Source organism: Colobus angolensis, unplaced genomic scaffold (assembly GCF_000951035.1).
Source record: "Colobus angolensis palliatus isolate OR3802 unplaced genomic scaffold, Cang.pa_1.0 Scaffold86, whole genome shotgun sequence".
NCBI lineage: Eukaryota > Metazoa > Chordata > Mammalia > Primates > Cercopithecidae > Colobus > Colobus angolensis.
In genome coordinates this window covers 1,182,281-1,192,073 of record NW_012122487.1, presented here as the reverse complement: position 1 = coordinate 1,192,073, position 9,793 = coordinate 1,182,281, and the positions used below count along the sequence as shown (strand labels likewise).

General features: G+C 41.0%; 1 pseudogene across 1 annotated transcript; it reads left to right on the top strand.

Annotated features, from left to right (window-relative positions):
* The first annotated feature begins 383 nt into the window (after nucleotides 1–383).
* LOC105503500 lies at nucleotides 384–2,378 on the top strand (annotated as a pseudogene). Its single transcript, XR_001000487.1, has 2 exons — nucleotides 384–493; nucleotides 1,067–2,378. The product of XR_001000487.1 is annotated as a far upstream element-binding protein 2 pseudogene (transcript).
* Nucleotides 2,379–9,793: the final 7,415 nt, after the last annotated feature.

The following is a 9,793-nucleotide window of genomic DNA, read 5'->3' as shown; positions in this document are numbered from 1 at the left end:
AAAAAAAGAAAAGTAAAACCAAGCTTCCAACTTTCATAAAAATTAATTTTCTTCTAAGGAGGAAAACTATTTTGTTTTTGCTGTTACTTATGAATTATATTTAACTATTAAATTATTGTTGTATTATAATTCTGAGCACGTTTCTATTGAATTTAAGAAAGGCTATTTGAGTTTAGTAAAACACCTGCAAATGCAGATGAGTGTGAAATGCTGGCTGCATCTGAGCACATTTAAAATAATGTGTTTATTACTCAATTAAAATTCCAAGTAATCTACTACTTATAAATTAGAAAAAGTTGCTGAATTAAAGCCTAGGTTATGATGCAAAATCAAACTCCTTTATTTGGTGAGTAGAAATGTGAACTTTCCAACAAACATAGTTGGGGCCGTAGGCAGGGGCCTGGCCCTCCCATAGTGCCTTAAGTGGGCTCCTGGAGGTGACCCCCCTGCAGGGGTTAGGGGCACACTGGGGGTTACCAGGAGCAGCTCCTAGGTGTTCAGGCGCCCGGGAGCTCAAGGTTGCACTTTCGGGACACCCCCACCCCACTCCCTGTCTGGCCTTAGGACATGCCTGGAAGCAGGGTCCACCTTCCAGGGCAGAGGATCTTTACTCTCCTCTCCATATCAGGGCAAAGGGCAGTGTTTGCCCCCAACCCAATCCCATTTCTGTTCCCTCCCTTGGAGGAAGGGGCATTGTGGGAGTGAGAAGGACAGTCCTTCCTTTTGAGTTTGGAAAGTGCATAGGGGAACTATTTAGGGCTGAGAACTTGGGCGAAATGGGGAAAATGAGCGTAGGAACTGGTTTTGGGACGCTTTGGTGACTTGAAAGGTGGTCTGTCTCTTTGGGGAAAAGAGGGGAGGGTCTCCCACCACTGTGTATTGAGGCATGATGACAAGAAGGTGTCACATGCTGCTAGGACTGACTTCTTCAGCTCCATTTGCAGCTTCCCCATGGCCTGGAGGGGTGGAGGTCAGTAGAATGGGAGGACTTTGCCTCCTTTCAGGAAACAGACCGGCTCCTGGGCTGTCTCAATGCCTCCGGGGCTGGAGACTGGCTCCTCCCAAGATCGCAGCCAAAATTGGAGGTGATGCTGCAACAACAGTGAATAACAGCACTTCTGATTTTGCTTTGGGGGTGGGGGGTCATGAGACAGTTGGAAGATGGAGATCAACCGGAGAGCAAGAAGCTGGCTTCTCAGGGAGACGCAATCAGTTATCAACTGGGACCTACCCATCGTCCTCCAAGGACTTCAATGACAGAAGAGTACAAGGTCCCAGAGGGCATGGTGGGCCTGATCTTTGGCAGAGGGGGCGAACAAATTGACAAAATCCAACAGGATTCAGGCTGCAAAGTACAGATTTCTCCAGACAGCGGTGGCCTACCCGAGCGCAGCGTGTCCTTGACAGGAGCCCCAGAATCTGTCCAGAAAGCGAAGATGATGCTGGATGACATTATATCTCGGGGTCATGGGAGGACCGCAGGACAGTTCCACAACTCCCACAGGAGCCAGAAAGGTACCGTGCAGGACATGGTCCCTGCGGGGAAGGCTGGCCTGGTCATCGCCAACGGCGGGGAGACCATGAAGCAGCTGCAGGAACGCGCTGGAGTGAAGATGATCTTAATTCAGGATGGTTCTCAGAACACCAATGTGGACAACCCTCTCCGGATCCCTGGGGATCCTTACAAAGTGCAGCAAGCCTGTGAGATGGTGATGGACATCCTCCGGGAACGTGACCAAGGCGGCTTTGGGGACCGGAAAGAGTAGGGATCTCAGATTGGCGGGGGCATCCATGTGCAGGTGCCCAGGCATTCTGTCGGCCTGGTCATTGGCCGGAGAAGAGAGGTGATCAAGAAGATCCAGAATGATGCTGGCGTGCGGATACAGTTCAAGCAAGATGACGGGACAGGGCCCGAGAAGATTGCTCATATAATGGGGTCCCCAGACAGGTGCAAGCACGCAGCCCGGATCATCAACGACCTCTTCCAGAGCCTCAGGAGTGGTGCCCCAGGCCCTCCAGGGGGTCCAGGCATGCCTCCAGGGGGGCGAGGCCGAGGAAGAGGCCAAGGCAATTGGGGTCCCCCTGGCGGGGAGATGACCTTCTCCATCCCCACTCACAAGTGCGGGCTGATCATCGGTGGAGATGGCGAGAACTTGAAAGCCATGAACCAGCAGACGGGAGCCTTCCTAGAGATCTCCTGGCAGCTACCACCCAACGGGGATCCCAACTTCAAGTTGTTCATTATCCAGGGTTCACCCCGGCAGATCCACCACACCAGGCAGCTTATCGAGGGGGCCCTTCAACCAGGGGCCACCTGGGCTCCCCCGCATGCCGGGGCGCTCCCTCCTCACCAGGGCTGGGGTAATACCTACCCTTAGTGGCAATCACCTGCTCCTCACGACCCAAGCAAAGCAGCTGCGGCTACCGCGGACCCCAACGCCACATGGGCGGCCTACTACTCACACTACCACCAGCAGTCCCCGGGCGCCGTCGCCGGACCCCGGGGCTCCACCCGCTCAAGGTGAGCCCCCTCAGTCCCCGCCCACCGGACAGTCAGACTACTCTAAGGCCTGGGAAGAGTACTACAAGAAGCAGGCGCAAGTGGCCCCCGGAGGGGGTCCAGGAGCTCCCCCTGGCTCCCAGCCAGACTACAGTGCAGCCTGGGGAGAATATTACAGACAGCAAACCGCTTACTAAGGACAGATCCCGGGTCCCAGCGGCCCCCAGCCACCGCCCACGCAGCAGGGACAGCAACAGGCTCAATGAGTCGAATGAATGTGAACTTCTTCATCTGTGAAAAATCTTTATTTTTTTTTTCCATTTTGTTCTGTTTGGGGGCTTCTGTTTTGTTTGGCGAGAGAGCGATGGCTGCCGTGAGGAGTATAGGGGAGCCCTTGAGGCAAGCACGGGGGCTCAGGGGAATGGAAGTGTGCCGAGCCCTCACTCTCTCGCCCGCTCTGAGTCTCACATACTTTTTCTTTCAAAATTGGGATCCTTCAGGTTGAGCCAGCCAGAGAAGATGGCGAGATCTAAATCTCTGCCAAAAAAGAAACCTTACAAATTAAAAAAACAAAGAGCAAAGCAGAAGTTACTAAGTTTTATGTATATGTATGTATGTATATATAAAAGTCTCTATTCTCTACCCCTTGGCATTCCTGAACCTGCCTCTCTGACAATAAAGCAATTCAATTTCTCCTACCCTCGGCCCTCTTGTTTTTAAAATAAACTTCTAAAAAGCAAAAAAAAAAAAAAAAAAAATCAAATATAGTTAACATTGATTTTATTTTCTAGTTTGACAACTCAAGTCTTCATTTTCAAGCATGGCAATCATGTTACTGTGCTGAGGATGCCCTAAGAAAATACCACAGACTGGATGGCTTAAACAGAAATTTATTTTCTCACAGTTCTGAAGACCAAGAAGTCCAAAATCATGGTGCTGGCCAATTCAGTTTCTGGTAACGGCTCTCTTCCTGGCTTGCTGAGGCTGCCTTCTCACTGTGTCCCCACATGGTAGAAAGAGACAGCTCTGGTGTCTCTTCCTTTTCTTGTAAGGGCACCAGTTCTATTGAATTATGGCCCCACCCTTGCAGCCTCATTTAATTTTTATCAGTACCTTATAGGCCCTAGCTCCAAATACTATACTGTCACACTGGGAGTTGGGCTTCAACATATAGATTTTGGGAGGATTACAAACATTTAGTCCATAACAACAATTACATTAATTTATTAAATTAGGTATCTCTTCTACTAATTTGCCTAGCTATTGGCCTATTTAAGTTGTTCTCAAATAGATTACATAACGCTTAAGAAAATACCAATGCCTAGGGCCCGCTTAGAGAAATTTCTATTTAACTGATCTGAGATCAAACCTGGGCATTAGCATTTTTGTTCTTGCTGCTGTTGTCTTTGTTATTGATGACCTGCTCATTTGGGAAAAAAAGTGACTTTATGTACTTTATTCAGTCATCTATATCTAAAATATATCTGAGTTGCCTAATACATATATTTTAATTGAGGTAAAATTGACACACAATGAAATCTAAAAATTAATATAATTAAATGAGTTTTCATAAATATATAGACCCATATGAATATTATCCAAACAAGACACAGAATATTTCTGTCACCACAGAAATCTCTATAATTTCCTCCTCCAGGAAACCCTCTTCCTTCTGAGCAATCATAGTTCTGATTTTTTCCACCATAAATTAATTTTACCTATTCTTGAAACTCATATAAATGGCACCATGCAGTATGTACTCTTTTGTGTCTAGTTTCTTTCATTTTGATAATTTAGATTCATCTATATTGTTGCATTCTTATTTGTTCTCTTTAATGGCTATCTAGTACTTTATTGCATGAATATATCATTATTTGTATATCCATTATCCACATTGTTTCCAGTTTGGAGCTATTATGAATAAGTTAGCATAAACTTTTTTATGCATGCTGTTTTATGGGCACATGTGCTTGTTTTTCTCAGGTGTATGCCATGGAGTGGAATTGCTAGACTGTAGGGCAGATGAAGGTTGAACCTTATAAGAAACTGCCAAATACTTTTCCAAAACATTTGTATCATTTTACACTTTCAGCAGTAATGTATGAAGGATCCAGTTGCTCCACATTGTTTTGCTGACTGTCATGGTGGCTCTTCAACTTTCACTGTTTTAGCTGGTATGAAATGGTATCACTGTGGCTTTCATTTGGATTTATCTTTTCATGTGCTTATTGGTCATGCATGCATCCTCTATTTTATATATTCAAATCTTTTGCCTATTCTTTTAAAATTAGGGTTTTTCAATGAGATCACTTGGACACTGGAAGGGGAACATCACACACCAGGGCCTATTGTGGGGAGGGGGGAGGGGGGAGAGATGGCATTGGGAGTTATACCTGATGTAAATGACGAGTTGATGGGTGCTGATGAGTTGATGGGTGCAGCACACCAACATGGCACATGTATACATATGTAACAAACCTGCACGTTGTGCACATGTACCCTAGAACTTAAAGTATAATAAAAAATAAATAAAAAATAAAATAAAATTAGGGTTTTTATCTTTTTATTATTCATTCAAAGCAGTTTTTATATGCTCTGGATAAAAATCCTTTGCATTTCAAACATTTTTTCCCAGTCTGGCCTTTACTTTTCATTTTCTTAATGTGCCAGCTTTTAGAAAAATTTGCCAGATGCAGTCAGAGAACTATTACTTTCTGCCATATTTCAGGCCCATGTTTCTCTTCTTTTCTCCAGTGTTTCTAGATAAGAATTAACACTGTTTGACAAATTTGTTTCATATATGCTCATTCATTTAATAAGTTGACAATTGTGTTGAATTTGGGTCACTTTCTATTTGACCCTTTTGTCTCACTTTTAGTGCAAGCTAGAGCTTAAACTTGAGTAAAGCATGGCATATTCTGGATGGTATACTAGATTACAGTCCAGTTGGATGTTAAATGAATCCAAATGTTATCACTTCTTATTTTAATAAATTGCTTTCAATAAAAAATTCTCCAAAATCCAGAGTCAATCTTTTCCCTCAAATGATCTCACATTTAACCACTACGCAGTGGATCACACAATAAACACCACTTGGATTCTACTGTAAATTGTCTTCTAGGTATATTATTACACAATCATAATGTCTTGTAGGTATATTATTATACTTTATAACAAACAAATTTGTTTTAAAATACTTCATTTGGCTATTTTTGACAGAAAAATTTCATCAGAATTTTTTTCTGATTTTATGATGACTGAAAATTCCAGAATACATAATTTTTTTACATGTTAGCATGACAGCATGTTAAATTAAATGAGGCCATCAGTTTCAAATGATGAAATCACATTAAATTTAATGGAAGCCAACAGTTGTGACCATACTTATGACAGAATGATTGTGGAAACGTTATTACTTTAATTCAAACATTCAGGACATCCTCAATTCTTCCCTCTCCCTCAAACTCCTGAGACTGCTAGCCACCAAGTTATGTCAATGCTCCCTTCAGGACTTGCCTCTAATTTTGTCCACAGTGTCCCATTCCCTCTGCCATTTATTTCGTTGCTCCTGATCATTTCTCACCTTGGCTTTTGCAAAAACCATCTAACTTGTCATCCATACACCAGGTAGATCCCTTTATTCTCTGAAACATTGCCAGAATGATCTTCCAAAAAAAAAAACCCTGCTCAAGTTGCCTCCTTCTAGTAGGTTCCAAAGGCTCCCTCATATCACTAAGACTGCAAAATTCCTCAGCATGGCAACCAAGCCCTGTTACAGATTAGCCCTCTAAATTTCTTGGTACCACATTCATCTCCTGCATATCATACCACATATCTTTCACTCCAGGCACACCAAGTTCTCACTTTTCCTTCCCTACTTTTACACAAGTTTGTACCACTTTCTCACATCCACTTCCCTTCATTACACCTGCAGTAAGCTTAGCTCGTTCCAAACACAGAACAAAGACGGCCTCCTTGCTTAAGAATTCTCCACTTCTTGCTCCTCAAGTGTCAGAACAAGAAGATTATGTGTAAAAGCACAATGCAGACTGATTTCTACAAAAAAACATGTAAGACATTAAAGATTTTTAAAATTGATAGGATTGCAAGGTAATGGTTAAGAGTTTGGAATCATAGCTGAGTTTTAGATCCAATTTCCTAGACCTAGTTGTGTTATTTCGGGAAAGTTACTTACGTTTATTGCCTCAGTTTTCTCATTTGTGAAGTAAAAGTGTTTCCACCATAAAAGATACTTGTGAGGATTTTTAAAAATCATGTATATAGAAGAGCTTAGCACAGTACCTAGAATATAATAAATATTCAACAAATGATAGCCATTATCATTCTTATTGCTATTGATGGATTAAATGGTTGCATGCAGAATGAAAGAAAAGTATCTAAAGGTTAGGTATTGTAGAGAGACAAAATAACTTTTCTGATTAGGTTTGGGAAAAATAGAAGAGGATAGGAATTAATGCATGAGAATGTGGATTACAAATTAAAATCTCTACCCCATTTTTACAAATACGTAGTTTGTAGAACAAGAAATCAACATGTATAAGAACACCAGAGAACCTAGAAACATCTATTACTATAAAATTGCACAAACTAATTATAAAAGTGCAGTATTATTTGTAAACTGGCACCAATCTAAAATTTTGTATATAGACAAATGTAATTATTGTACTAGTTTCATTCTAGGTCATGAGACAAATGATTTACCTTTTCAAACAATTATTATGTTTAGAGTGCTACTAACAACCAATGTTGTATCCAAAGAGTCTTCAGTGTTCTGGGGTGAAGAGGATAAAACAGAAATTACCCACTGCAAGATTTAAATTGCTTGGTCTTGTGGCTTGTATTAAAAAATAATGCAAATTTTTTTCATCAATACATTGGTATGTGTTTGAATATAAAATATTTTTATTTCACATGTAGTAAATATTGCCAATCTAGGAAGATGGGCTGTGTTCCTCACTTATCCCGGGAACACTGCTAAAAATCTTTGATTTGGGATAAATCAGTATTTTTAGGTCCAGAGCAAACAACAACAAAAAGGTTTACTAAAACTCTCCACTTCTTCCAATTGTCTTAAGTTCATACTTATAAAAAGATTATAAGGTCATCACACAAGACGACTGTTCAATTTGATTTTTTTAATCAGTCAAAATTGCTTTCATGTATTAGATATAAAAATATTCAATATAAAAAATAACAGTGGTTAGGTTATTGTTTTCAATTTTGAGTCAGTTTTGGTCTAAGAAATAATAGTAATAACAATAATGAATATTTCCTTACAAGCATCAATGTAATTTTTAAAAATTTCCTGTGAATAACAGTTGATTTATTTCATTTCCCTGCATATGCAAGTTCCACGGAGCCATGAATATGCCTATATTACTCTAGATAGAAGTGAATCTAATGGCTTTGTCTAAAACAATAGACTAACAATAAACCATTATTTGTAATATAGATAAATTAGTCTTTGCTTTACAGAGGACTTAGATACAGGATTTCCAATATGTTCTCCTACTAATAAATCTTAACCTTTCTGAACTTATAAATCCCTTTGTGATCTAATTAAAAGCTCTGAAACTTTCTTTCCAGAAAATAATACTTGTATTTGCATATAAACCACATTTTGAGTAGTCTTATCTACTCACAGACTATGAAGTTTGTTCCATGAATCCCAAGTCAAGAAGCACTCCCCTAGTGTATTTAGAATTTACTTTAACTGTCTTTGAAATCCAATTTCCAAATCACTTTTTAGGGGCATAAACAGTATAAAATGGCCAGCTATCTCTAATAAAAATACAGACTCTTTTGGAAGTTAGGAGATATCTTGGTGCCTAACACAAGCTTTATAATGGGCTTCATAGATGCTGGAGACTCAGTGAAGCCTGTGTATCCCGTTGGCTTCAGCAGGACTGCCTGCTGCTGGGGCTTGCCTTGGAAAATCATCCTCAGCTCACCCCAACTTCTGCCCTTCCTTTACCTGGGGTAACATTTCGCCTAAATAACCACCAAGTGAGAATTATCTTTTGTTTGTACTCTTTTCCTATTTATTCACACTGTGAAAATCTTTAGCAGGTATGATTTGATGAGTGCCTCTCTCTATGATATTTTTGCTTTCTGAATCTGTAACTTAGTGATAGCCTTGTGTTACATGTCAAAAGCATTATTTATGCATTTATTTAACAAATACTCACTGAGCTCCTACTCTATCCCTAGCACAGTACTATAATTGGGGCGGGGGGGAGGGTGTCCAGTGAATAAAATCAGAGTCCCTACCCTCATGGGGCAGATAGTCTATTGAGAGAGATAAACAGTAATCAAAAGGAATATCACAAATAATTACAAAAATCATAGTGCTATGGAGGAGAGGTACATGGAGCTATGAAAGGATATAATTGCCCTGTCGGACAAGTCAGGAGGTCAAAAAAAGAATTGGATATGCTGAAATTTGAAGAAAGAGTTAACCCAGTGGAATGGACAGGAGTAGAAAAGCATTCCTGTACAAAAGCCTGTGTCCTCTTCTGTGTCCTGACTTGCTTTTGCCTTACTCTGTGCTCAGGTATTTGCCTCTTGCCAGAACAGCCTGTACAAAGGCCCTGTGCCTAGAGAGCAAACTAATTACAGGTACAGCTGTAGTTCATACAACTTTTGCTACTATGTACTTTTTAAATCACAGACTTAGGACCTCAAGGTGCCCCTTAGACTGGAATTGCTCCTCTCCTTCTGTGTCTAGATGTGGAGGCATATGTTTAGCTGGAAGGAGGAGCTGTGGATCGCAGCATGAGAAGAGCTACCTACCACCAGTTGTGTGCTTCTGGACAAATCACACAATCACTAACATTTCAGGTCTTGTTTTCATTGGGAGAATCCATAGGGGAACATTTTAGCAAATACCTTTTTCAGGTAGTTGTAAAGAGACTTACAAAGTATAGTGGATATAGGTGGCAGTGATAATTTCTGTGGTAGAGGTGGTATTTCTCTTTTAAATCAGCTTTTCTGAAACTGAGTCCTGCTCAATTTTCGGCATAAAATAATTAAATGGCAACCACAGGCTTCTGCTGTTGTGAGAGGGGCTAGACATGGAGAGAAGCTTTTTAACTTTAAGGCAAGGTATATGAGTCTGTACAAGACAGCAGCCATGTGTTGGCTTTCAAATAGAACACAAAGCCAGTGTGTGTGTTGAAGGAGAGGAGAGGTCTTTAGAAATCTCCTCCTTCAAAATATGCACAGGAGGGTACTGGTCTACAGAGAGAAGGCGGCCTCCAAAGACAAGATAGC